Below are 24,757 nucleotides of genomic sequence, written 5' to 3'. Positions count from 1 at the left end.
TTTTCTGCCATGGGCCATGGACAATCCCACTGTCCCAGGCTGCTCCAAGCCCCGTCCAACCAGGCCTTGGACACTTCCAGGGATAAAAAAAAAATAATGTTTTCCCCATAAAAACACAGTGAAAAGTGGTCTGAATTCAGCCATTCAGTGCTGAGGGTCATCAGATGTGACAGAAGCTGCAGACAGAGAAATTCTGCAAATGTTGGCACCCAAGGAATTGAAGTGGTGTTGGGCTGGAGCCACGTGGCATCATCTGAGCAGGGAATAGGAAATACAAGGGGCTGTGGGCAAACCCTGTGCTCTGGGCAGTTAATTGTTGTGTTTGTAATTAGTAGCCACGGCAGATTTTAATGCAGTGCTCAGTCTGTGCAGTAGAAGGGTTAAAATCCTGAATTTATCTGAGGACCATCCATGCACCCTCTGCCAGGCATGAATTCCTGGGTTTGGTGCTTTTAAGGACAATGCAGTGCTGCTGAGGAGGACGAATATTCCCATTTGAACTCGATTATCTGGCAATTTCGGTGCAATTGCATGAAAACAAAATTAAAGTTACATTAAGGTACTGTAGATAATGGGTTGACCTTGCTGATATCACTGGCCTGAGTTTCTTGGCTTGTTCACCCAGGAGGAGAACGAGACAGAAAAATTACACAAAAAAGAAAGGAAAAGAACCTTTTCATAGATGTAAATCCCAATTTTTGAACATAATGGGATAAATCAGGGTCGTGGGGCCAGCCATGATCTTGGCACTTTGCAAATAAACCTCCTTTAATTAAAGCTCATCTCTTCCTTCCCATGATTTTTAGGAAAAGCAAATGAGGCAGAGCTGTGTTGGCTGCAGCACCAGAAACATTCCCGTTAATCCTTGGGGATGTTCCTGCCCTGCTGCTGGGACAGCACCGGGGTGGCAGTGAGCTGTCCCCTCGTGACAGGGACATGGAGGGGCTGGAGCGTGTCCAGGGCAGGGAACAGAGCTGGGAAGGGTCTGGAGCACCAGTAGAGGCTGAGGGAGCTGGGAAGGGGCTCAGCCTGGAGAAAAGGAGGCTCAGGGGGGCCCTTGTGGCTCTGCACAGCTCCTGCCAGGAGGGGACAGCCGGGGGGGTCGGGCTGTGCTCCAGGGAACAGGGACAGGAGGAGGGGGAACAGCCTCAGGCTGGGCCAGAAGAAGTTTAGGTTGGATTTTAGGAAAAATTTCTTCATGGAAAGGGTGATCCCGTAGATGGTAGAATCACAATCCCTGAAGTGTTCAAAAACCATGGATAAGGCACCTGAGGTCGTGGCTCAGTGGTGACCATGGTGGTGGTGCTGGGCTGATGGTTGGACCCAAAGATCTCGGACATTCATCCCAACCTCAGTAATTCCATTATTCCATGGTTCCATTATTCCATGGTTCCATGAGTCCATGGTTCCATGGTTCCATATTTCCATGATTCCATGAATCCATGACTCCATGGTTCCATGATTCCATGGTTCCATGGACAGGTTCAGGAGTTCCAGAACTCAATTTGTAATTGGCTCCACCAGCTCATTCCCACAGCCCCGGGTGACCCTGGAGTCCCATGGGGAGCTGGGCCAGCAGCAGGACCCGGCCCCAGCCCCCAGCTCCTGCCACAGCCTGGGGACATTTGCCAGCTCCAGCCCGAGCCCTGCAGCCCCAGCTGTGCCAGGACCTTGTGCAACTTCCCCTCATCTTATTTGTCTGAGCCCTGGCTTTTATTTGCCCCCCTCTCCAGATCAATGGGAGATGTTGCTCAATTTTGCAGCTGCTGGAAATCCTGGCACTCCCAGGGCTGGTCCAGGAGCAGGAAGGTGTTCCTGACGTCCCTTCTTAAGGGGCCGTGGCATTTTCTCCTTCTTTCAGAGAATCCCAGAATGGTTTGGGTTGGGAGGGACCTTAAATCCCATCCCACCCCTGCCATGGGCAGGGACACCTTCCATGATCCCAGGCTGCTCCAAGCCCCATCCTGCCTGACTGTGGACCCTTCCATGGATAGGAATTTTAATTTTTTTCCATAAAAACACAATGAAAAGGGCTCTAAATTCATCCGTACAGATGCATTTTTGGGAAGCAGGGCACCACCCTGGTGCCTCCCTGAGATGGTGTCCCCAGTCCAGGTGCAGGAGAGCCAGAAGGAGCCCCAGAGCCCCAAGAGCAGGTGAGGATTTTCAGGCGTGTGAGACTCTGAGCCAGTTTTCATGGGAGCTGGAAAGTTCCCCTTCCCCAAAGCCAGGACTTGTGCCATGACAAATTTCCAGCTGGAGTGTGGAGCTGAGAGGGTTTTGTAGGGGAATTTTTACTTGGGGTGAGGCATTGATTTTGCGTTTGCTTTTTTGACTCTGCTACTAAAATTATTATTCCAGTCGGACTGAGCTGATCCTTGCTGATTTAAGTGTCTAAAATAAAGTTATGAACGAGCTGTGTTTTCCATGAGTAATGTTCCCATTCATCCCTGACTTCATGGCAGTGAAATCATTCCCAAGAAGCAACGAGTGGCCTTGGAAACCACTGGAATCGTTTAGAGATAATAATTTAGTTAATCACACTGAAAGTTTTACATTTATTTATATTTTGCAAGGTGAAAGGCCATCAGGATCAGCCTTTAGGGATTCTTTCCCCTCTCATTCCTTTGATTTTTGTCACCAAATTCCAGAGGCTCCAATGTCACCTGCCAGAGTCATCGGTGACATTTCCCTGCATCTTTTTTCCCACTTAAACAGGAAAACTGGGCTTCCACTTCACTTCAACTCCCAAAATTTTAATTTAGCCTCAAATATTACTCCAGGGAAATGGCAATTTTAGGTTTTCCAGATGTTTGGAGTGATTGGATTAAACTGGATTTGGGCAGCAGTGGGATTGATACCTGTGACCCCAGGAGTTTTCCCAGTGCATCGTCCCAGAGAATAACCCAGCCTGGGATTCTGCACAGCTCTTGGCACAGGGAGGAGCTGGAAGAGCTCAGCCTCTCAGAGCTGGATGTGAGCTTGGCTCTTCCCCTGGTTTATTTTTGAGGTTTATTTTTGAGGTTTATTTTCGAGGCTGCAGCACAATCCTTCCCAAAGCCAGGCTTTGGATGGGGCTGTCCCCAGTCATCGCTCTGCTCCTGAAAAAAATCACATTTCCCCTGCTCCTCTCCTGTTCCCTTGGTTCCTCGAAGCATTTTGGGCTTGTTTGGATCCCCTCATTAATTCGAATTAACCCCTTTGCTGCTGAGAGACTGAGCTCCACGTTCCTGACCCAGAGGGGTTAAAATGTCCCCGAGAGGGGACAAAATCTGCCCTGGGGCAGGGCTGTGCATGGAGAGGCTCCCAAAGTGTCCCTGAGGGGGACAAAATCCACTTTGACAGCAGATTTGTGCATGGAGAGGCTCCCAAAGTGTCTCTGAGAGGGAACAAAATCCACTTGTGCAGCAGGTTTGTGTGTGGAGAGGCACCCAAAGCGTCCCTGTGCCCGCAGGATGGTGGCTCGGGGGTCACAGTGTGAATTTTGGTGGAGCTGCTCTGAAGTGCCCGGTTTGCAGGAGGCTCTGGGTGTGCAGACTCCTCTCCAGGTGTTCCTTCAGCGATGTTCTCATCTGCTGGCACTCCCAGATCACCCAGATTCCCCTCTCAGCTGTGCCTAGGAGCAGCCTGGCTCCTAATGAGAGCAGCGTGCTTTTGGGGTGCTGATTTATATAATTTAGGGTGCTCCTGTGTGATTTTGGGGTGCTGATTTATATATTTTGGGGTGCTTCTGTGTGATTTTGGGGTGCTGATTTTTTTTTTGGGTGCTCCTATGTGGTTTCAGGATGATGATTTATGTATTTTGGGGTGCTCCTGTGTACTTTTGGGGTGCTGAGTTGTATATTTTGGGGTGCTCCTGTATGGTTTTGGGGTGCTGAGTATATATTTTTGGGGTGCTCCTGTGTGATTTTGGGGTGCTGATTTATATATTTTGGGGTGCTCCTGTGTGATTTTGGGGTGCTGATTTATATATTTTGGGGTGCTCCTGTGTGATTTTGGGGTGCTGATTTATATATTTTGGGGTGCTCCTGTGTGATTTTGGGGTGCTGAATTATATTTTTTGGGTGCTCCTGGGGAGCTGATTTATATCTGGGCTCCTGCTTACGTTGAGCTTTGGGTGGATTTGGCAGCAGGGTGGATATCAGCCTCTGGAACAGCAGGAAATTGGAGCTGTTTTCCTTCTCTGGTGGTGTTTTGCTTCTCTTCACCTCGTTCCCTACAAACTGAGTGGGATTTGGAGCATCCCTGATCCCTGGAGCAGCTCCTACCCTGCTGTATGTCCCGAGGGTTTTCCCCAAAGCTGCTCCAGCCACGTGGAAAATCCTCCCCAGGCGGCTCCCCCAGCACTGCAGGGGTGTTTCAGGCATTCCTGACAGATTCCTGCCTTTCCAGGGCTGCTTGGGTATCACCTCAGAGGCTGATGAGAGGATTTAGGGGATCAGGGGGGATTCCAGGGGTTTTTTTCCTTGACATGGAGCTGAATCTCCCAATAAAAGTTCATTAAGGCAGCGCTTGGCATCAGGAATTCATGCATGGAGTGAGTCAGGAAAGAGAATTTCAATTAAATTATTAGAAATAATCAAATTATTGGCTTTAACGAGCTGCAGCTGACCTCGTGGTGCTGAAGTGTATGAACCATATTCCTCCTTTTTCTGGCTGGGACACACTGGGAACAGCACGAACGGCACAGCCACGCTGCCCTCGGGTTGTGTTTGCTGTCTGTGCCAAGGCAGAGGAAACTCCCGCAGGAAAAGGGAATTCCAGAGGGTTTTGTGCCCTGCTGGGCATCCCTGGGCTCTTCAGGGACACAGGGCCAGGAGCTGCTGCTGCTGTGCCCAGGGAAACAGAGTGGGGAAGTCCTGCTGGAGAGAGAATGGAGAAAAATCAGCTTTTCCAGCAGGAATCTGCTGCGGGAAGGGCTGTTGGAAACCTGAGCTCCAGAGGGGAAAGGGAAGGTGAAATCAGCTTCAGCCCCAGGCAAGGACCGGTTCCTGCCCTGCTGTCCTCAGGGTCTGCTCCACCTCAGTGCCTGCTCCTCTCTGGGAGTTGGTTTTTGTGATTCTCAGGCTGATTTCTGCTTCCCACAACCTGCCTCATTAGCAAAACACAACTCCCCAGAAATTTCTTCTCAATCTGGCGTTTCCACCCGTCAATTATCTGCAGGTTTTTATTCCCTCACACTTTTTTTTCTCTCTTTTTCTTTTTTGTTTTCTTTTTTTTTTCCTTTTTCTTTTTTTGGACTTAAATGAAACATGCAGCTTTTTCTTCTTCAACTTCTCCAAAGGGATCAGTGTTTCCAGAATCCAGAATCCCACACTGCTGATAGCTGCACATAGGGTTTGACCAAAACTTTTAGCAGGAAACCCAGACCCTAAATGGGCAGAGGAAGAGTTTTGGGGTTACATTTCCACAGCATCACCACAAGACATTTGGCCAAAAACCCACAAGGAGGGATGAAGGAGATGATTCTGCAATTTCATTTTCTAGTCCAGGGATCCAGAGCAGCCTGGGGTGAGCCCAGCACCCCAGAAGTTGCTCTGAGCAGTTTCAGGTAACAGCATTGCTGCTTTCCCAGGGTTTTGCCCTGCTCTTATTTCTGCAATTGGATCTGTAGTTGCTCCTTCTGTTTTTTTCCCCCCTCTTTTTTCCCTTTTTCCCCTATTTCTGCTGGAGATTTCAATGGGGGCATTGACCGAGCAGGAGCAATGTGAGGGTTGATCTTCGCAGCACCAGCAAGCTGAGATTATTTTATATCACTCCAAGCCAAACACAGACTTATCAGGCATTCCCACGGCTCAAACCCCTGCCCTGGGATGGTGCCTGGTGCTGCTTGTGCCACATCCCAGAGGCCGGCACCCCAAACCCTCTGATGGACACCTCCACACTCTGATCTCTGGCCTGGGCCATCTGGGGGTCTGGACAGGGCTCTGAGTCGTGGTTTGAACAGCCAGGTGTCTGCTGAGGAAGGAAGGAGCCTCACCTGAAATGGAAAATGCAAACCCCCTCCCTCTGAATTATTATAATTTTGAAAACCCAGCTAAACCTGAGCCACCCTGCCAGCAGCAGAGCAGCTCAGCCCTGGCACAGAGGGGTTCCGATGACTTTTGGCCTTTCCTTTCTGCCATCTGTTTGGGATGGAGCCACGAGCTGGGCTCAGGGGCTGGGCCAGCCTGAAAGGAGCAACCAGCAGAGAGAAAATCCCCCCGAGCCGGGCTCAGGGACATCTCAGGACAGCTCTGCTGCCTCCAGGTGCCACCAGGCGGGCTGGGGATATCGCCGGGGCTGGGAGCGGGATCGTGTTGCCCGTGACAACCCGGGGTAGAGGCTGCTTGCCAGGCACACACAGACACACGTGCACGGGTTGCCATAACAACCAGCCTGGAGTTTTTATGGATCCTGGGCTCTGTTTGCCAGCATCCAAAGCACCTCCGTGGGGCTGCAATCCAGGAGGGAAAGGGCTGCTTCGGTGCTCTCCCCACCTCCAAAAAATCAGAGCCTTAAATCAAAAATGATGGGCAAAAAGTGTGGATTAATGATGGGAAAAGTGGGAGAAAAAAGTTAAAAATGGTTCAGCGCTGTGCTGATATTTGAGAAAAAGAGCCTTAAATCAGGAATGATGGGCAAAAAATGTGGATTGATGATGGAAAAGAGAGTCAAAAAGGGCTCAGTGCTGTGCTGATGTTTTAAAGGATCCTGGGATCTGTTTGTCATCCTACCCCCCCCCCAAAAAAAAAAAAAAAACCCCAAAAAAAAAAAAAAAACCCCCCAAAAAAAAAAAAAAACAAAAAAAAAAACAACCCCACAACAGTGCCTTAAACCAGGAATGAAGGGTAAAAAGTGTGGATTAATGATGGGAATAGAGAGTCCCATAGGCTCAGTGCTGTGTTGGAAGCGCAGGGAAAGGCTGGGCTGGAAATGCTGGGTTTGGTGTCCCCAGCCCAGCCCAGCTCAGTGACACTGCCAGCAGAGCCACCGGTGCCAGCAGCAGCTGCAGGTGACAAATCAGGGATGGAGATTCTGCCCTCGGCAGCCTCTGACCCAGCCTGACCCCGGCTAAAGCTGGGAGCTCCAGGCAGGAAGGGGACTGGAAGGGTTGGGACAGCAGGTGCCCCTCTGAGCCTCGGCTGAGCCCCCAGCATGGGCAGCAGGGAAGATGGGATGGAATGGGATGGGATTTAAGATCCCTTCCAACCCAAACTATCTGTGGCTCAGCTGTACCACAATCCATGATCACCAGCCTGAATCCCACTCCCACCGTAAACGACATTTACTCTGTGCATTAGGGATTGTCTGTAGCACCAGCAACCACCAGGTTTTGCTCAGAGTGGCTTCCAGGACAAACCCTTGCTCCTCCTAGGCTGGAGGAGCTCTTCTCGCAGGGATCCAGCCCGGGATGCAGGGCCCTTCCCGCAGGGATCCATCCCGGCTCCGGGAGCCCTTCCTGCAAGGATCCAGCCCGGGATGCAGAGCCCTTCCCGCAGGGATCCATCCTGGGATGCAGGGCCCTTCCCGCAGGGATCCATCCCGGGATGCAGAGCCCTTCCTGCAGGGATCCAGCCCGGCTCCGGGAGCCCTTCCCGCAGGGATCCATCCCGGCTCCGCGGCTCTGCTCTCCCTCCCTGGGGCTGCTCCCCACACAGGGAGAGGCTGCGGAGCTCACGGGCGCTCTGGGGCTCTGCAGAGCCGAGCTATTTCTGGAGCTGGAATGTGTGCGCGTCCCGCCTGGCTCCCTCCAAATGTTTTGCAGGAGGTAACACAGAGCAGCGCTGTGCCCGAGCCAGCTTTTCCTTGCCTTCCTTCTCCGCGCCTGCCGGAGCGGCCCCGGGCACGCAGAGGATGCGCCGGCCACCAGCAGGGTGGGGCAGGGGCCAGGGCTGTGCGCAGGATTTGGGGCAGAAAAGCTCGGATTTGGGGCAGGGTTGGCAGCCCTGGGGAGCAGGGCAGTCCCACTGGGGGAAAGGAGGGGCCGGGGGAAGGAAGGACTGGGAAGAGGGAAGCAGCAGAGCAAGGCATCACCGCAGCTGCTGCAGCCCGGCTTCCAGCTCCCCGGCGGATGAGGGGCAGGAAAACCAGTTTGGATGGAGCTTGGAGCTCTGGGCACACTGCTCCAGAGCCCCCGGTGCCTGTCAGCGAGTTTAAAGTTTGAAGTCTGAAGTTTAAAGTTTATCGCCACCCACCCCTGCCATGGGCAGGGGCACCTTCCATGGTCCCAGGTGCTCCAGCCTGGCCTGGGACGCTTCCAGGGATCCAGGGGCAGCCACAGCTGCTCTGGGAATCTGTGCCAGGGCGTTTCTAAATTTGGATGATGCCAGTCAAGGGGGAGAGAAGATGGGGAGAGAGGGAAGCAGCAGAGCAAGGCATCACCGCAGCTGCTGCAGCCCGGCTTCCAGCTCCCCGGCGGATGAGGGGCAGGAAAACCAGTTTGGATGGAGCTTGGAGCTCTGGGCACACTGCCCCAGAGCCCCCGGTGCCTGTCAGCGAGTTTAAAGTTTGAAGTTTGAAGTCTGAAGTTTAAAGTTTATCGCCACCCACCCCTGCCATGGGCAGGGGCACCTTCCATGGTCCCAGGTGCTCCAGCCTGGCCTGGGACGCTTCCAGGGATCCAGGGGCAGCCACAGCTGCTCTGGGAATCTGTGCCAGGGCCTTTCTAAATTTAGGTGATGCCAGCCAAGTGGGAGAAGAGATGGGGAGAGGGATGGGGGTGAGTGGAGTCACCCAGTGTCCCCTTGCTGCCACTGGGAGGGAAGAAAAGGAACAGAAGGAAGGAAAGCAGCAGAAACACGGGCTGGGGTTGTGCAGGAGTAGCTGGAGTGGGAATTCTCGGGGTCAGCCAGAGTTGGCAGATGTTTGCACACCCCTGTGGCAGCAGGGCCTGGCCGTGGTGGGGGGAGGCAGAGCTGTGTCCTTGTGTCCCTCCTGGAAGGTGACAGGCACGGGGGACTCTGCTTTACCCCTGAGCACCTGAGTCTCTGAATTTCCTGCCTGGAGATTTGTGTGTGCAGGAGAGGTCTGGGTGGTTTGTGAGCACTCTGCTCTCAGGGAGCAGCGTGGGGCAGGAGCAGGGCACGGCCGGGACCTGAGCTGGGGCTTTGTGGATCTCTGCTGGACACAGGGGCAGAAAAGCCCCTGGGGAGAGTTAACAGGGCCTGGGCTGTTTGTTTGTCACACCAGGGGCTGACTGAGTCCTGGCTGGGCTGTTGGGTCCTGGTGCTGAAGCCAACATTTACCCACAGCCCCCACAGGCTGGGAAAATGCCTTTGTAACACTTCCTTGGGCTTTCCCCCTTATTAAACAAAACCTGCATTTTGTTTTAATACAGCTCCAAATTTAACACAGGAATGTTTTGTTTTTTTTTTTCCTTACTGCAGCATTGCTGGGTGGGGTGGTTTAAATTCACCTGTGCCTTCAGTTTATGTGAATGCCAGTGATTTCAGGCATTCAGCATTTGTTTGTGCAGAGGAGCTTTTGCAATGACATTGTGTGGAGCTTTCTGTATTTCCTAGGAGCTCTGTGAGTGCCTAAATGCTTCCAGGAGAAGCCTCAGATAAAGCTCCAGCTTTGAAATGATCTGATTTAATTGCTGGCAGCAGAAGGGATGATGGGGGAGATGTTGGGAAGAGTTCCTGCCTAAAAGTGTTGGTTCCATTAAATCCTCAGTCTGACCTGCTGGAGTTATTTCCTGCTGTGTAACGAGAAATATTAATTGAAAGAGGCAGCAGGAGTAACCCTGGATGGGTGTGGGTGTGGATGAAGTTCTGCAGTGCCTCCTCTGCATTCCCAGTCCCAGTCAGCCACTGAGGATGCTCCAGGCCACCACAGGGGTGCCACCTCTGTCACCCCTGCAGTGTCCCCCCACCTGGGGCTGGAGACACCCTCATGGACAGTGCCCTGTGGCAGCCTCCCCATCCTGCCCTTTTTCCCTGCACCCAGGACAGGTTCTGGCTCGTCCTGGCACTGTTCAAACCCAGGCTGGACAGGCTTGGAGCCCCTGGGACAGTGGGAGGTGTCCCTGCCATGGCAGGGTGGCACTGGATGGGATTTAAGGTCCCTCCCTACCCAGATCATTCAGGGATTCTGGGATTCCATCTTTCTGGGATTCTGTGAACTTTATTAAACCAGCCCCAGCCTTTTGAGCATTATTTTTCCTGGGTACCTTCCTATAACCTTTCCCATTTACTTTTTTATTAAAGTTTAGCCCCCCTGAGGCTGGGAGTGGACAAACCATCCTTGACTGTGCCCAGAGCCCAGGGCAGAGCTCAGCTTTATTCCCCTGCTCTGAATTACTCAGGATGGGGCTAAATTTGCACTCCCAGCCCTGGATTACTCAGGATGGGGCTGAATTTGCACTCAGGGTCTGATTTTAGGAGAAGCAGAAACCCCATCACCAGCCAGGCTCCCGTGCCTGGTTTTTGTGTCTCTGGAAATGGATCATTCCATGTGCAAAGAAAACTCTGCAGTTCTGCTCCTCCAAAATGATTTGCTTGCTAAAGAGAAGAGGAGAGCACAGGGAAAAATGCCTAAAAGATAAAGATAAAGCCGAAATGGTGACAGAAGGTTTGAGATAAGGAGGGAAAGGGCGAGCAGAGAAAATCCCTGAAGTGTGGAAGGGAGGAAGGAATAAAATCCCTGATTTGGGAACGAGGAATAATATCCCTGATTTGGGAGCAAGGAATAAACTCCTTGATTTGGGAATGAGGAATAAAATCCCTGATTTTTGGAGAGGCTGTGAGTGTCTCTGTGACACAGTGACACCCATCCCAAGCTGCCTCATTCACAAATGTCTCTTCTGTCCCACCCCAGGCACCCTTTTCCTATGAACACCTGAGTCTCCTCCACCTCTCAGAGGATGCACCTGTAGCAGCTTTCCCACAGGTAAGAGCTCAGCCATGGCCCCAGTGCCTGCTCCAGGGGTTTTGGGGGCGTGGGGACCACAAATTCTGTGCCCTCAGGCTTTGGGGTCAAGCCCAACCCTGCTTTTGTGATGAGTTCTTTGCTTTCTGTGGGGTTCCTGTGGGTTTTGTGCCCCTCTGAGGTGACACAGCCCCAGGGGGTTGCAGTTCCTAGAGCAGGCATTGGTTACTGAGCATTAAAATATGTTTTGAGGAGTAAGAACTGGTCCAGACTTGTTTTTTCACTTTGTTTCTGCTGACAGAGGGCTCTGGTTTGGTTTGTAGGCGATCCCACCCAGGTGATTTTCTGGTCCCAGCAGCCGTGGTTTGCAGGGTGAGGGTGGAGCTGGCAGCTCCTGTTGATTTTCCTCCTGGCTCTTGTTCCAGCAGCTGAAAATGTCAAATATTGAGAAACAGAAGATGCTGCTGCATCTCTCCCCTTGAACATGACCAGCAGTTCCCAAATCCCACCTCCCCTGCAGCTCTGCCTTTTCCCCTGTTTCATAAAATCTCTCCATTTGCTGCTGAAGTTTTGCCTTCCTGGGGGATGCTGCCTGCCCAGCTTTGGGGGAAGTTTGTGGGAATAAATTGCTGTTCATGGAGCTCTTGGAAAGCCGGGTGCTGCTAGGCACAGACGTGATCTGCCCCAGGACATTTTAGGGACCCAATTCCAGGTCTGGTGGCAGTGTTGGGTGGATTTTAAGGACTGGGAATCACTTGGCTGAGGTGAGCCAGCTGAGCACGGTCCTAGAGTGGAAAATGGGATTGTTTGGAGCTTTATCCACAGGGATACCAGTCCCTTGGCTGCAGTATTTTCCCAGGAGTATTTTCCCAGGTATAACGTGGTGGCACAGGATGGAAAATTGGGGATGGGCCAGGCTGGGGGAGCTGCTGCTGGCCCTGCAGAAGGCACAGCTGTTTTAGGCAGGACTTGAGGGTGATCAGGGCAGCCTCTGGCTGAGCACTAATTGGGGGGGACAGGTTGTGCTCCCCGGGAGCAGCAGTGACAGCTCAGAGCCGCCTCCACCAGCGCCTAAAGCTGATTATCCCCCGACCTTTCCCTCCCCGAGTGTTCCTTGCAGTGTCCCTTCAGCCGGGCCTGGCTCCTGCCCTCCATTCCCGGCGGCAGCGGGACAATAAACCCAATAAATTCATCTGCTGTGGCGTCTGGCCACCCCACACCCCCCCACCCGCCGTCCTTTTTGGCAATCTGTCATTCCGAATTTTGGTGCGGGGCCAGGAGCTGAGTAAAAACTCCTCGGGCAGCTGGAGCGCGGCACAACGGGGGTTAAATGGGGTTTAAATGGGGTTTAAATGGGGTTTAAATGGGGTTTAGCGTGTTTGTAAACAGCTGCACGGAGCTGGCCCCGCCCAGGCCGAGCCGGTGAGAGCAGAATTAATTCCCCGAGCCGAGATGCTGCGCAGCGGGCAGGGAAAAGGGGAAACATCCCCCGTGCTGTGGTCCCTGTCAGCTCCGGGGTGTCACCGAGGGCACCGAGCACTGGAATGGCCCTTCCCGGAGCGGTGGCACGGCAGGAGATGAGCAGGGACAGCTGGAGGGGCTGCGAGGGCAGGGATGCTCCGGGGATGCTCCGGGGATGCTCCGGGGATGCTCCGGTTCGGTGTCAGCTCGCAGGGAGGAAAGATCAGTGAAGGGAATGAAAGCTTCTGGCCTGTCAGAATAGCCCCGTTTCTCTCGAATTCACAGAGCTTGTTCCTGGTGGGGGAAAAAAAAAAACCCAACCAAAAATAGTTTAGTGGTTTCTTTGCAACGGGAATTAAAAAAAAAAAAGAAAAGCTTTACTGAGGAGGGTTTGAGGAGGGAGCAACAGGGAGGGGGCAAAAAGCTGTAGTTGGAGCACATGGGTTGGATGATCCCAGGGCATCAGTTTTGGTGAAAAAACCTGAATTTCCAGAGATTTCCCACTCTGCTGCTGAGGGCTGTGAGGGGAGCAGGAGATCACTGATTACACCACAGGAGTTCTTCTGGTGGGGAAACCAGGGAGCGGAAATCAGAGAAAAGATATCTGAAATGCAGCCCTTGGTGTGAGCCGAGCCAGCCCTGCGGGTCCGTGCAGCTCCTCGGGGTGGCTGCAGCCTCTCCCTGCCCTCAGCAGAGAGCAGGAATCGGCACCGCGGCTCCCTGCGCCGTTAATTAATGAACTCACGGAGTGCTGGCATTAATTTTATTAAACTTCGGAAGCAGAATAGGGGAGATGAAATGTAAGCAAAGTTGGGAAGGGGAAGGAGGGGCTGTGCCACACGGGTGCCTGCCAGCCCTGGTGGCCTTTGGTGCTGAGGGGTGCTCAGGTGATCCACAGGTAACTGCAGGTGATGGATTAGAGAATCCCAGAACAGGATCACAGGATATCCAGAGTGGGAAGGGACCCACAGGTGTGAGCCATGATTCTTTAAAAAATTTAAAAGGTTTATTAAAACCTTATCAAAAATACAACAGCAGACTGAACAGAGAAAATATTACAGCACCAGGAGCAGAGGATTTCCCCACCATGTGCTCACCCACACCATGGAGGTTTCCCCTTTTAACCCTTTGGCCCTCCCAAAGTTCTGTCCATCGGCTCCTCCTTCCCTGCCCAGGGCTGAGATCACTGCCTGACACCTTGACTGGGGCTCAGCTGCTGCCATGGTAACGAGTGACCCTCCCAAATGTCCCAAACCCAGGGCACCCCTGGGAACAACACAAGGGGGTAAAACACAACTATAAATCTATAAAACTTCTCCTGACATAGATACAGGATATTTGCCTTTTTAATTGTGAGAGTCACCCATGGCACTGCTCATCTGTCACAGCTGGGATCATCCAGTCCAGCCCCTGGCACTGCCCAGGCCCCACAACAACCTCTAGGAAATTTGCCTTTTAATTGTGAGAGTCACCCATGGCATTGCTCATCTGTCACACTGGGATTGTCCAGTTCAGCCCCTGTCCCTGCTCAGACCCCCAACAACCCCACCCTGGGCATCCCTGCAGCTCTGGCAGCCTCAGGGCCGTGCCCATTCCCTGGGGAGCCTGGGCAGTGCCAGCAGCCTCTGGGGGAAGAACCTTGCCCTGATCTCCAGCCTGAGCTGCCCTGGCCCAGCTCCAGCCATGACCTGGCTGCTGTCCCTGGCCCAGAGCAGAGATGGGAGCTGCCCCTCGGGAGGAGCTGCAGATCCCTGAGCTCTGCCCTCAGTGTGCCCTGCTCAAGCTGCACACACCTGGTTTCACTCCAGCCAGGGAGGTTCTGCTTTCCTTACCCAGTTGCTCTGGATTTTCCTGACCCCTCCCTCTCTCCTGCAAGATGGGCACTTCTGGCCATGAATTCCCTGATCCAATTTGAAGTGAAAATGAAGTTTATTTTCCTTTCCTCCCAGTTCTTTGTTGGCAAAATGTCATGCTTTATTCACCCCTGCCTATTTCTCCATGGTAAGGGATGTCAGCTCTGTATTTACTGCCTTCAAAACGATTTGGGGTCCACTGGGATGGAAATTGAAGTCACTGCTCACATGTTGCACCTCGGCTCTTCCTCTGCTCCCAGAGTTCTTCCTCCCTGCTTGGATGCACTGGCACTGCTGAACCCTGCTGGGCTTTCCAGGAATAACCGAGTTTTTTGGATAAGTGGGGATGTGGGGTGTGTGCAAACCCATCAGCCCTCACAAGGGCTGCAGCACAGCCCTGGTTTTTTTTGGGAATGCTGTTTTGCCTGCTGGATCTCCAGCATCCCACACGAGCTCTCTTCCCTCCTGACAGCTCAGGGAATAAACTCCATGCTAATTTTAGCTCTCCCTCCAAGGTGGATATCTGAGGTTTGGGCACCATCAATGCCTTATTCATAAACCTACAAACACTGTAAAAAGAGGGGGGTGAGGGGCAGCGAAGGTCCCGCCCTGAACGTGTCTGATCCGCCAGCAGCTGCAGCTTGGCTCGCTGGGAGAACAAGCCAGGGTTGTTCCTTCAGCGGCCAGGAAAGGGCTGTGTGTTTATATTTAGGGCCCTGTCGGTGTGTGCAGTGTGTGCAGGTGGCACATGAAAACCTGCCATGATTTCTTACCCTGTTTTTCCTGGACTGGCCTGAGCTCCCTGGGAGAGCTCTGAAATTTCCTCGTGGCCGTCTCTGGATTTTGGAGCCTTTGGGTGTTGTTTGGTGTTTGACCCTGGGGGGTTTCTCCCTTGCACTTTCTGGACAGAGATTTTCCCAGAACACACTTTTTTTTTTGGAGCAGGTTGGTGGCTTCTGCCACCTGGAGTCTGTGGGGTGTGAGGATTTGGGATCATTTGGATTTGGGATTGTTGGGATTTGGGATCGTTGGGATTTGGGATCATTGGGATTTCTCACTGGATAAGAGAGCAATGAAAATGAATAGGTGGTGATGAGACCTCTTCCAGCAGGGAGGTGGGTGGAGGTCCAGGATCTGGGTGTGGCAGCTCTGAGCTTCATCTGTGACCTTCACCTGTGACCTTCACCTCTGCTCTGACCTTTCCACCCACACAGAGTTCCTCCTGTGGCTGTGGCACTTGGGGACACGGTTTGGTGGCACTGGGTTGATGGCTGGCCTTGGTCTTGTCCAGCCTTGGTGATCCTGGGATTCCCTGGGCTCTGGCTGAGGAGGCACCGTTCACCTCCAGCCTTCCTCTTCCTCCAAAGCAAGAAATGGGAGAAAATGGGGAAAACTCAGAACCTGGTCCCTAATCCCACAGCTCTTGGTGTCTTCCCAAAGTGGGAAATGGGGGAAACAATGGGAAAAAACTCAGAACTGGGTCCCTAAATCCCACAGCTCTTGGTGTATTTCTAATGCAGAAAATGGGGGAACACTTTCTCAAAGTCCCTAATCCCACAGTTGTTGATATATTGCCGAAGTGAGAAATGGGGCAACAGTGGGGAAAACTCGGATGAGCACCTCATCCCACAGCTGTGGGGATCTTCCCAAAGTGAAAAATGGGGGAGCACTTTGAAAGTCCTTAATCCCACAGCATCTGGGCTGTTCCTGAAGTGAGAAATGGGAGAACAGTGGGGAAAACTCTGAAGAGTCCCTAATCCCACAGCTGTTAGGATATTCCTAAAGCAAGAAATGGGGGAACAATGGAGAAAATTCAGAACTGAGTCCCTAATCCCAGAGGTGTTGGTGTGCTCCCAAAGCAAGGAATGGGGGAGTGATTCAAAATCCCTGAATCTACAGCTGTTAGAAGTTCCCAAAGCTTCACCTTGTGGCTCCAGAAGCTGCCAAACCCGAATCAATCCTCACCTGGAGACATCTGGATTTTGATGGGTTTGGCTTCTCAGGAGATGGAGAGGACAGAAAAAGGGGGTTTGGGATTTGCTGGTGGAGCTGGACCGCAAAGTCCTGGTGGGAATTCACAGGTGGCAGCTGGGATTGGCCCAGGAGGGAGCAGCATCTCTGGAGATACTGGAATTCCTGGAAAATCTGAGTTTCACATGGCCCTGAGGTGCAGCTGGAGAGCAAAGATGCTACAGCTCTCCCCTGATATTCAAGAGGGGAAAGCTGGACTCATCACTCCTCATCATTTTTCAATTGAAATTCCACCCTCACAGGGAGGAATTTCAGCCACCCCTCAGGAACTGCTCACTGAGCTTGCCCTGGCAGTGAGTAATTCCTTTAATTCCTTTGTGTCTTGGTTTGAACAGACAGGTGTCTGCTGAGGAGGGCAGGAGCCTCCCCTGAAATGGAAAATGCAAACCCCCTCCCTCTGAATTATTGTAATTTTGAAATTAAGGGGGTCTCAGGCAAAGATATGGGAATTGCAATAACAGTTCTTTAGAAGGGAAAAAAGAAAAATAAAATAAACAATGCAGTAATACAAAGCAACCCTGGCAGAGTCAGAGCAGGCGCTGAGCCCCTGTGGGTCAGGGTGGTGGCACAGCCCCATCCCATGGGGGCTCAGCCCTCCTGCAGTGCCAGCTGTGCTTCTGCTGGAGCAGGGATCCTGCACAAGGCTGCAGTTTTCCTCTGCAGCTCCAGGGCTGCTGGAGATGGGCCTGCTCTTCCTCTGGCAATGCAGGGCAGGAGAAAGCTGCTCCTCTGGGCATGCAGTGGGCAAAGGCTGCTGTGCTGTTCCAGGCTCAGATTGGATCCAGGTAGGAATGCTTGGCTCCTGCCCTGGGCGCAGCATCTCCCAGTGGGATGCTGGAATTTTCTCAGCCATGCAGGGACACTCAGTGGCCATGAAAAGCAGAGATCTCCTGGAGGGAGGATTGGCTGTGGGAGAGAGAAAGAAAAGTGCCCAGAGAACAGCAGAGAAATGCCCAGCTCTGACAGATGGGGACAGGACACACACCCAGACACATCTTGCATTTCCAACCCAAGACGCTTCTCCACAGGTTATCCAGAGGCTTGGTTGGTATCTGTGAATGTACCAGGGCTGGGGAGGGTTGTGAAAAGCAGAGAGCAGCTCCTAAAATCCCTTCACTTGTTGGCCCAGAGGGTGCCCAGGCTCTGCGTTTACAGACAAAGTGAAGGAGTTGTTGATGTTTTTTGCATTCAGAGTTATGAAATTCCTATCTGAATGGACTGAAACTCTGGGCAGCTGCAAGGAAACGAGGCTCAAACTGGGTGTGAGACATGGATGGAGCCCAGTGAGGAGAAAAGATGTTGAATTTGAATTCTCTGTTCCTGTAACCAAACTGTGGTGGATTGTGGTGCTGTGGGAGAGGGGACAGAAAAAAGTGAACTCCAGGTTCTGTTTGCACTGAAATATTTTTGGGCATGTTTGGGTTCTTTGCTGTGGCAACCAGAGGGGTTATTTTTAGAATTTTTCCCAAGATGCTCCTCCGTGCCTCACTGAGCTGCTTGGGAAGCAAAACTCTCCCAGGGGATTTCAAGTTGAAATGAGCATTAATTCAGAAAAATTCCAAAAGCTTTGGTTCTTCAGAACTGAGCAGACCCTGTGTGAAATCCTTCTAGCTGCGTGTCCAGCCTGGACCTCCTGCTGGGCATTCCCAAATTCCCGCTTCTAGGAATGGAAAGGCTCTGCTTTCATTTGGGAACCCCTGAGTACATAATTAAACCAGGGATAGATATTATGGCAGCTTGGCTTAGCAGTTCCACGGAGTAATCCCAAAATATCCGTTGGCATTTGCAGCCCCAGCGTTCCTGGCCCTGAGCCAGGGAAGGGCCTCCAAGCCTACCCCAGCCAAGATCAGATCCTTGTTTTCCTGGGGAGTTCCACTGGGGAAGGGAACAGGGGTTTGGTTGGGATTTTGGGTGTAATTCTATGGCAAAACTCGTTCATGGAATCCTGGAATGGTTTGGGTTGGAAGAGACCTTAAATCCCATCCCATTCCATGGGCAGGGGCTATCCCAGGGTGCTCGAGCCTGACCTTGGACACTCCCAGGGATCCAGAGGCAGCCACAGCTGCTCTGGGAATCTCAGCCCCTCTCAGGGAAGGATTTCAGCTCAAAATCTTCCAGGATTTCCTAAGCTGTCACTGGGATATTTCCAGTTTCTGAACAAAAAGCACTCGGGGTATTCAGGCTGGAGCATTTCTTCCTTTGGAAAGTCTTGTTGTTCTCTATAAAGCCCAGATCCCAAAAGAACAAAAGCAATCCCAAATGATCTCCAAGCAGATCCAGCAGGGGAGGGGAAGCTGCTTTTCCAAATGTCATCTTTCATATTTTATTGTCTTTCATCGAGAAAGAAAAGTGCCCAGAGAACAGCAGAGACCTGCCCAGCTCTGATGGGTGGGGACAGAGCACACACACCTGACACATCTTGTAACCTAGAACACATCCCTAATCCCTTAAACATACTGGCATGGATTGGGAAAATCTGTTGGGAAAACCAACAACAGCCCTTTCTCCACAGCCTGCTCAGGAATACTTTATGTTTTGGGATATGTTGTTCCTCTCTTGGAATTTTTTCCACGTTTCTCTGCAAAGTGTTTCCAGGTGCATGTCGACAGGGCAATTCTCTATCTGCCCGTGGTTTGGTCAAGGGCTCTTTTCTTTGAACATTTTTGAAAAAAGGAATTAAAATGTGCAGAGGAGCATCCACAGATGGTCAGGTTTGGAGGAAAATATTTCCTTATCTCCATATATTGATACACTATAGAATCACAGGATGGTTTGTGATTAAAAACCATCTCATTCCAACCTCCCACAGGCTGGAAATCCTTAAAGAACACCAAATTCCCAACCCCAGGGGTTTGACAGCCCAGAGGTGTTTGAAAAACCTTTTAAATCATCAAATTCCAAACCCCAAGTGTTTGATAGCCCAGAGAGGCTCCAAATCCAGGGATTTCAAGCCCAGCCCCAGACGGGCAATCAAAGACCGGGGGAATTTAGGCTCGTGGAGGCCCAGGACTGTGACGAGGATTTGAAATGAGCTTCAGTATTTGAGTCTTGAGGAAAAGGAGCAGCAGAGCTGTTAAAATTCCCTGTGAGCAGTGGGGCATCCTCAGGAAATGTAAGCCACGTTTTTAAGAGAAATTTCAGGGGGTGGGTTTGCCTCGAGGTGTTAAAGCAACACGGGCATTACCCAGAGAAAATGAGGAAAAAATCAGGAAAAGGATGTGATGTCAACATTAGTAACAGGGGAGCGCTCAGCTCTTGAAACATTTTACTTTTACCAGGATTTATCACCAGAGCTCGTTGTTGTTTTCAGTTATAATCCAGCCCTGTGCTCTGTTCTGCAGCCATAGAAGCAATTAGAATATTATTTGTTTATTCTCCATGCTACTGTTGTTTATAGGAACAAAAATCAGCTTCTCCCAGCCAAGCAGCAAGGCAGATTTAATTTTTTTTTTTTTATTCAAACCCATGTGACCAGTTCTGATTTAATCCTGGAAGATGCTGCAACTTCTAAACTCCAGAGTTTTAACAGCCTCATTTGCCATTTCATGTTGATGCAGATAAACAAAATGGCCTTAATTTTTCCTGGTTGTTTTCTTGTTTCTTCTCTTCTTATTATTATCATCATTATCATTATACCACAGAAGCAAAATTATGGAGCTGAATAAACAGCATTTTCCAGCAGTCAGGTGGGGAAGGTTCATTTTCAGGTTTGTTCTGGGTACAGAAAATAAAAATCCATGCTCTGCATTGAGAATATTGAAACCAGGAGCCTCCTGTGGAGCCACGGGTGTGCAGGTGGAGTCAACAGAGAATCTGAAATCTGTGACAAATTCAATCCTTATGGAAGGACCTGGAGGGGCTGGAGTGAGTCCAGGGCAGGGAACAGAGCTGGGAAGAGGCTGGAGAATTCCTGAGGGAGCTGGGAAGGGGCTCAGCCTGGAGCAAAGGAGGCTCAGGGGGGCCCTTGTGGCTCTGCACAGCTCCTGCCAGGAGGGGACAGCCGGGGGGGTCGGGCTGTGCTCCAGGGAACAGGGACAGGAGCAGAGGGAACGGCCTCAGGCTGGGCCAGGGCAGGCTCAGGGTGGGCACAGCAGGAATTTCCCCATGGAAAGGGTGCTCAGGCCTTGGCAGGGGCTGCCCAAGGGGGTTTGGAGTGCCCATCCCTGGAGGTGTCCCAGGAATTCCTGGATGTGGAACTCAGAGCTCTGGGCTGGGGACAAATCAGGCACAGATTTGATGATCTTGGAAGTCTTTTCCAACCGAATTAATTCTGTGGTTCTGTGATTCATCAGAGTTGGATCTGTCATGCTGTGAGATGGGGAGTACTGGAATGATTTGGGTAGGGAGGGACCCTAAAACCCACCCAGTGCCACGGCAGAGACATCTCCCACTGTCCCAGGTGCTCCCAGCCCCAGTGTCCAGCCTGGCCTTGGGCACTGCCAGGGATCCAGGGCAGCCACAGCTTGATGAGAAAATTTGGGTGTCACAGCTCAGGGTGAGGTTGAAAGAGACACAAAACCTGTCCTGGGGGGTCCTTTGGGAGGGCAGAGCCCCTGCCCAGGTGTGAACCCTGCTCACACCCCGGGCAATGTGGCTGGGAGCCTCTGGTGGGGCAGTGGCCTCTGGGAGCAGGGACATTTGTCACCTGCTGCCTGGGCTGGCCCCACAGCCACAGGGAAGGGTTTGTTTAGACAAACAGTGCAGAAAATCAGTTTTTCCCTGGTACTCTCTGCAGGAAGCATTGCTGGCATGAGTGGGGAACAACAAATCTTGGCATTTATTGAGACGGATGTGAAGGATTTCTATAAATCAGAGCAGCATTTCCTTATCTCCAGATACTGATGAGTTATAGAATCACAGGATGGTTTGGGTCAGAGGGACCTTAAAAACCATCTCATTCCCACCTCCTGCTGGTTAGAAATCTTTAAAAATCACCAAATCCTTAAAAAGCACCAAATTCCAAACCCCAGGGGTTTGAGAGCCCAGAGAGGCTCCAAATCCAGGGATCTGAAGGTCCCTCTGAAGATCTTCATGGTGTCCAAACCACCAAAATTCTATCAATCCCATAAAAAGGTGTAAAGGGTACGTTTGTCTGGTTATTTAATCTGCTCAGAGAGTGTGGGAGCACGTGGCCTCTCTCAGACATGTAAAAACACCCAGCCTGTTAACACAGTGCATAATTAAGCCCTGGAATTCATTGCCAATGAAAATCTCGCTGTGGATTTTAATAACGTTTTCAAAAAAAAGAGACAGCCACGTGTTTTATTAATAAAACGAGACACGGCTGTGTTCTGGGAGAGGGATGAAACAGCCAGGCTGCTTCAGGAACAGCCCTACATGTGCAAGTCAAACCCTGCCTTGCCTGGCAAGGCTGATTTTTTTTTGTATTTTCCTTTTGTGCTGGCGATTCTGCTCTGATTTGCACCTGTTCTGAAGGGCTGTGCCCAGGGAGGCGTTGGCAGAGCCAAGGTCCAGGGGAGGGGGGGATTAAGGAGCTGCTCAGATAAACCCAGCTCAGCTGAGGCACTTCTGGGCCATTTCAGGTCACCGTTTAGCATTAAAAAAAAAAAAAAAAACAACAAAAAGCAAAAAAACAAACAAAAAAAAACCCAAAAAAAATCAAACAAAAAAAAACCAAAAAAAACCCCAAAAGGTGTCAATTCCTGCAGCCCGGGGGTGTTTTTGGAGCGGGTTGTATCTGCAAACAGCCCAGCCTGGGGCTGAAGCTGGCTGCAGGGCTGGGGCTGCTCCTGGCAGCCCGAAGGACATCTGGAGGAGGAGCAGGCAACAAAACTGACTGCAGCAAGCTCAGAGCATCCCAGTTCTTGCTCTGGGCTGGGGTGACCCAGGAAGAGCAGGGGCAGGAAAATGGGGTGAGCCTGTGGTGGCACTGGGAGGGCAGGCACAGCTTTGCTCCTGGATTCCTTTTCTCTCTCGGGAGGTGCCCTGACCTGGCCGTGGCTCCTGTGGTGCCAGCCCATGGTCACAGAGGCACCGAGTCACAGCATCTCCCTGGAGCCTTCTCCTCTCCAGGCTGTGCTGCTGCTCCCCACTGGGTTCTGCCATCCTGGGGGACAAACCCAGACAGGGTAATTCCCCCTGATCACACTCCTGGGATTGTGGAATCACTGAATACCCCGAGCTGGGCACCTGGGAGTGCCTGGCTCTGCCCTCCCACCCACGTGGCCTCTGGGTGAGATTAACACCTTCACCAGTTGGAGAAAAGAAAAATTTTAACCTCTTTCAAATCTTCCCCTCAGTGTTTTTGCTGCTTATATAAACCCATGCTCAGAAGGGGAGCAGTGGTAAAGGATTCCCAGAAAACCCTGGCTCAGGGGGTTCCAGGTTTCTGGGGTGCTTGAGAGCCACCTGAGAGCACCTGAGGAATGATCTTCATTCTGGGAATAGCAGCAGTCCAATGAGCCCTTCCATAATTCCATATTCTGTCCCTCTGAATTCCACACTCTGTCCTGAGCCTCAGTCCTGGAAATGGGGGAAGAACATCCTGAAAGTTCCCTCGGTGCCCCAGCACCCTCCCATGGCCTTCAAATCGAGCCCCTGAGCTGGAGGTGAGAAGGGACAAGAGAGGAACCTCAGGAATGTCACCCTGCAGGTTGGAAGTGGACTGGGTGCCAAAACATCATTAATTGCTGCCATATCAGAAATTAAATTCAGCAGCGCTGATGAGGAGGTCTCTGCAGAGCTCCATTAGCTCAATTCACCTTTCTCTTCCAAGACAGTTTCAGCACTAATTGAGCAGAATTCAACCCCCTTTCCCTCTTGGTGATGTGGGTTCAGAGCTCCTAATTGACCTGCTCTGCTGGCAGGGCAGGGAGCTCCAGCAGCCACAGCCTGACTGCAGCCTGTAATTACAGAGATTTCAGCCTGTGAAGGAAAATTTGAGGAGCTTCCTATGCTGAGTTGAAAGTGTGAAATAATAATATATATATATATCTAAGAGGAAAAAAAAATTCCAAGCAAGTCTTTGAAACATCTGAGCAGAGTCACGGGAGGAAGCTCAGAAATTCCAGGCAGGTGGCACAATGCAGCTTTGGGGAAGAGGTTTTGGGTTGGGATCTCCTGGAGGGGTGGCAATTGTCTTGGTTTGAACAGACAGGTGTCTGCTGAGGAAGGTAGGAGCCTTTCCTGAAATGGAAAATGCAAACCCCCTCCCTCTGAATTATTGTAATTATGAAATTAAGGGGCTGTCAGGCAAAGATATGGAAGTAGGAATAACAGTTCTTTATTAGGGAAATTAAAAATACAAATGCAGTAATACAAACCAGCCCTGGCAGAGTGAGAAGAGGCGCTGAGCCCCTGTGGGTCAGGGTGGTGGCAGCACCTGGAAGCATTCCAGCCCTGGTGAGTTGTTGGTCCCAGTTCCTCGGCCATGCCAGCCCATTCCTGGCTGCTCAGAGAACTCCAGGTGGCCCAGGCTCTCCGTGGCAGCGGTTTTGGGGTCAGGGTGACACCGGTGACATTCAGCTGCTGGAGGAGCCCTGTCTTGGCTTCCCCTGCTGCCCCTCCTGGGCTGCTGGCTGCTGGCAGAACCACCCTGGCCACTCAGAGATAAGCTCTGCCCTAAATCCTAAAACCAACCCCAGCGCTGGGTTTAGGATTTCCTGCCAGTTTAGGGTTTGCTGCAATGCAATGGCTCAGAGCATGAGGGGGTTTCGATACCTCCACTTCAATGCGTTTATTTGAATTTACTTTTGTGTGTGGCCTGCAGCCTCCATCTCCTAAATTTCTAAGTTTTCAAATCATGTTTGGAAGGGCTTTTTGATGTGTTTCCTTGTCTAAAATATTTCGGATTTTTTTTCTGTGGTGTTCATTAGTGAATGATGCACCACCAGAATTGTGCATGTATATTTATTTTATATATATTTATTTTATATATATATATACACATATATACGTATATATATTTATTTATAAATAATAAAAATAAAACCACAGTGAGGGAGGCCAGGTGACACTTCCAGGGCTGTGAAATAATGCCCTCACATCCTGTTACAAACACAGGGCTGGGATCCTTTTCAGGTGGGGTTGGGCTCTTTCTCCAGGAACTGACACAACCAGAGCACACAGCCTCAAGCTGCCCCAAGGGAAATACAGGTTGGATATTAGGAAGAAGTTTTTCACAGAAAGAGTGATAAAGTTCTGGAATGTTCTGCCCGGGAGGTGGTGCAGTCACCATCCCTGGGTGTGTTTAACAAAGCCTGGATGTGGCACTGGGTGCCAGGGTTGAGTTGAGGTGTTGGGGCTGGGTTGGACTCGATGAGCTTGAAGGTCTCTTCCAACCCAGTGATTCTGGGAATTCTGTCATTCTGTGAATTCTGTGATTCTGTAATTCCTCCCTCTCCAGCTGGGAATTCACCCTCTCTCCCTTTGAAGCCAGCAGAGTGAAAAATCCCCATTCCAGGCCGTGATTCACCTCCTTGAGATGAGGATCTTGCACTGAAGTGAATCCACTCCAGAGCTTCCTGCACAGAAGGAGGCGTGAAGGAATTCTCTTTGCAGGAGTGCGGGTGGGATCGGTTCCAGCGGGAAGCACGGGACAG

The 24,757-nt window shown here is 51.4% G+C and overlaps 1 protein-coding gene across 7 annotated transcripts in view; it reads left to right on the top strand.

Moving 5' to 3' along the window:
• The window catches only part of HIVEP3 (HIVEP zinc finger 3), a 257,222-nt gene that overhangs the window by 102,216 nt on the left and 130,249 nt on the right, over positions 1-24,757 (top strand). For 4 of the 7 annotated variants that reach the window (XM_039729166.1, XM_039729165.1, XM_039729167.1 and 1 more), the window contains exon 3: positions 10,801-10,872. The exons of the other annotated variants lie outside the window; for them this stretch is intronic. The gene's annotated coding sequence lies outside the window, so the exon portion shown is untranslated. The remainder of the gene's footprint in view (positions 1-10,800; positions 10,873-24,757) is intronic. 7 annotated transcript variants of the gene reach the window in all.

The sequence above is a fragment of the Passer montanus genome, unplaced genomic scaffold (genome assembly GCF_014805655.1).
Source record: "Passer montanus isolate IOZ18808 unplaced genomic scaffold, ASM1480565v1 scaffold68, whole genome shotgun sequence".
NCBI lineage: Eukaryota > Metazoa > Chordata > Aves > Passeriformes > Passeridae > Passer > Passer montanus.
This window is presented reverse-complemented; position numbering and strand designations above follow the sequence as displayed.